A 4,100-nucleotide genomic window follows, 5' to 3' on the forward strand; every position below is an offset into this window, starting at 1 on the left:
TGTGTGTGTGTGTGTGTGTGTGTGTGTGTGTGTGTGTGTGTGTGTGTTATGTGCATACCTGGTGCCCACAAGGGTAATAGAGTGTCAGATTTCTCAGAACTGGAGTTACAGATGGTTGTGAACCATAATGTGGGAGCTGAGAACCGAACCCAGGACTTCCGCAAGAGCAACAAGTCTTCATCTTTCTAGCCCTGTGCTTTATCGTCACCTGGGGATATGTAGTGAATATGGTGATTATGAGGTCATCCATGGCTACCTAGACCTTGTTTTAAAAAAGAAAGAAATCCAAATGAACCATGAAACTCTCTCTCTCTCTCTCTCTCTCTCTCTCTCTCTCTCTCTCTCTCTCTCTCTCCCCTTCCCCTTCCTCCTTTCCTCCTTTCCTCCTTTCCTCCTTTCCTCCTTTCCTCCTTTCCTCCTTTCCTCCTTTCCTCCTTTCCTCTTTTCCTATCTCCCTCACCAACTCCCCCAGTCCTCATACATGGTAAGTCAGCACTCTACCTACCATTAAGCTGCATCCCCAGTCCTTATATCTTTTTATTGAAGGGTACAACAAATTTTTGTGGCTTCTAAAACTAAATTTTCATTGCACTTTTTGGGAGGAAACTCTGAGACAAAATCATAAAATCCTAGCCTGACCTTTGATGAATCAATTCAATTAAACTGTTATCTTGGTTTTGTTTTCTATTTCTTGTGACAAGTACCATCACCAAAAGCAACTTGGGGAGAATAGGGTTGATTTCAGCTGACAGCTTACAGTAGTACATCATGAAGGGAAACTGGAGTTTCTCAAGGCAAGAACCTGCAGGCAGAAACTGAAGCAAAGACTTGGAGTAACACTGCTTATTGGCTTGTTCCTCCATCAGCTTTCTTATACAACCCAGAACCAGTATCCCAGGGAGAGTACCACCCACATCAACCATTAATCAAGAAAATGTCCCCCACAGACTTGCCTACAAGCCAATCTATGGGGACAGTTTCGCAGTTGAAACATCTTCCCAAAATGACCCTAGCTGAGTCAAGTTAACAAAAAACTAACCAGCACAGCTATTGTATGGCCTCATTAATTTATCAACAAATATTTTTACCTAAAACTACAAGGTTATAAATGTGAAATACCATCAAGAATCAGATTTAACTAATTTTTAATAGTGGATGCCAATAGTGAGTAAATCGATACATAGACTGAGAAATAATAAAAATATATTATGATGTTTACAGAGGAAGCCTCTTTTAAAAACAAATAGTGAAATGTTTATGAGTGAAATAGTATAATAATTATGGTTTACAAAACTGAGGGCTAAGAGAAATGGCTAGGGCTATAGACAGAAGAAGACCCGTCTCTGAGTTTATAATTGGTCTATCTGGACATTGAGTTCACCAAGGTTCATTGTGGTGTTCCATCTTGCATTTTTATGTTTGAAATAACTTTGATAAAGAGTTCTTTTTATAAAGAAATGACAGTCAAGTAAATTAACTAAATGATTATATTCTCTTTAGGAACACCAAATACAATGCATATCCTGAAATCTGAAATTCTCCACAATCTGAATTTTTTTAATGCTATAAGTGGTAAGTTTCTCACTCAATATCTTGTCACAGGTCACAGACAAAATTTAGACACACTAAAATATTGCTTAAAATCACCTTTATGCTGTGTATGATACATACAAAACACAAATGAACTGCATGTTTGGATTTAGGTCTCATCGCCAAGATGTATCTACACAGATAGTCCAGAATCTGAAAAAGTCCAGTATCTAATGCACTTCTGCTCCCGAACATATTTGGATAAGAGATAAACAAACTGTAGTCCATAGCAATAATCATGCAACATTCCTCCCCCACCCTCCTCTTCCCTTTCCTTTCCCTATGAGTATATGCATGGTACACAAATGTAGTACCACTGAGCCACACCCCAGTCAGTCCCCAACTTTTCTACTTTTGTAGGTGAGGAAAAGTAAGAACAAGAATAGAATTTTAAAACAAAACAAAAAAGCAGCATATACATAGATATAGGCCAAACTTAAAAACCTCACTCATGATAAATAAGTGGAAGGTAATAATCAAGCTGTCTGGGATGTTTTAATAAGAAGCTATTGAAAAACAGCGTACTTCTTGCCACAGCCTCCTGTACTTGTTCTTACTCAAGCTCCCTGGTGTGGCAAGTACCCTACCCGGCCAGGTAGCTCTCTACTCGTATTTCCACATACACTTGCAGGGGTTAGCTGATGTCTGCACATGAGCAGATTTATATTATACCTGTTATTGGATATGTATAATGTGTGTAAGAGCAAATTAGTCTGTTTACACACATTTGTCCATATGGGAGTGTCCATTTATAATCTGCTATCTGCACATGCAAGTGAATTTTTGTCTCTGTTTGATTGCACTTGCATATTGCTGAAGTGTGTTTGAGAGAGGGGGGTGAGCCTCCCTATTCTTTTGTGGGTATGTTAGAACTATTACACTTCCACATATCAGTAAGAGTTTATATGTTAAATAGAGAGGTGCATTTATGTGCCAGGATGTACATATCTGCATTGTTGAGTGTGCCTAATCTATGTGAGGGGAAATAAGTTGATTTCTTTGTGGTAAAGGATATTTATAGATGTGAGCAAGTCTTACTTGCCTGTAACTATATCTGTAGTTATCTCGTGGTGGGGGGGAGGATTCTATGTATACATACCTAGGGAGCATGTGTCAAGTGTTTGTGAATTTGACAATGTGAGTGATACTTAACATGAATGTTAGTTTTGTAACAGTGTTTGTAGGTGATGCAGATGTGCTGTTAAGAGATTTTTGCCTATGTGGGAGTATTTAAGCAATCAGATATATCAGCTCGGTGGGTATATAGAAGTTTGTATGTAAAATGACAGTAGGTTTGCTTTGTGCTTGAGTGTGTGTGTGTGGTGTATTAGGAAAACCCTATGGGAAGGCAGGCTTGTGAGATATTACATATGTGTGTGTGACACAGTGTCTCTACACTGATGACCAATTCTTGGCCCCCACTCAATGTGCCTTTTATGTAACAAACTTGCTACATAAAATTTGTCCTTTACTATCTGGAAATGGAGTTTGCAGATAATACATTTCTGCACATGTCATTTCAAAAGAAGTCCATACTGTACCTACATAATGAACATGTTGTGTTAACTATAATACAAATAAGAAATGATTTGTAATAAATGTATTTCGATGTATAAATGTTTGGATATGGCACTCTTCAGGAGATTCAAGAAAATAATTGGAGAGTTATAATAAGTAAATGTAGTGTAGAAAAAATGTCAGGCTCACGAAGTACAGGAAAATGATAAGCAGAAACTTCATATTGAGATTTTACAAATTAGTGAACTTCACTGAAAAGCAAAATACAGTCTCCTCTTGATTCATAGGACAGCCACATTCCTGGATAATTCCTGATATGCTAAAACTAGATGAAGAAAAAAATCTCATTTATCTTCATAAAAAAGATTCTAGGCTCAGCTAATTATAAGCTCAAAATCCTAGAAGTTGCAGGTCATATGTTAGTAATGTCAGAAGACCCCACGTATCACTAAGTGATGAACTAACTCTCTCCCTCTCTTCCTCTCTCCATCCCTCCCCTTAAATATTAGGGCATCTTGCACTCTTAACACGTGGCAACGTCCTCCTCCCCTTCCCCCCACCTCATTCCTGTAGATTTCCCAAATGCCCTCTAGGGGGCAGTAATGCCTTTGTGAAGGACAAAGCCCTGTTACTAAGATGGATACAAGAACTACCTCATCTGTGCCTGCTCACCTCTGGCACATTGTGTGGGTGCATGTGTGTGTATGTGTGCTCACTTCTCAAGCAGTGTGCGTGTGTAAGCACGCACATATGTACACTACTTGGCTGTCCATGAGACTGTGTTTTCGAAAGCCTGTGAGTGTGTAGGTCTGTGCACACACACATTTATCCTTTGCCTCAACTGAGCCCCCGACCTCATTAATACAACCTCTTCAAACTTCCCAGGAAATAATACAAGGGTTTTGTTTGCTTGCAGTATTGAGTTGTTGTTGGTGCTGGTGGTGGTGGTTTGGTTTGGTTTGGTTTGGTTTGGTTTGGTTTGGTTTGGTTTG

This window comes from Grammomys surdaster, unplaced genomic scaffold (genome assembly GCF_004785775.1).
Source record: "Grammomys surdaster isolate TR1022 unplaced genomic scaffold, NIH_TR_1.0 216, whole genome shotgun sequence".
NCBI classification, from domain to species: Eukaryota; Metazoa; Chordata; class Mammalia; order Rodentia; family Muridae; genus Grammomys; species Grammomys surdaster.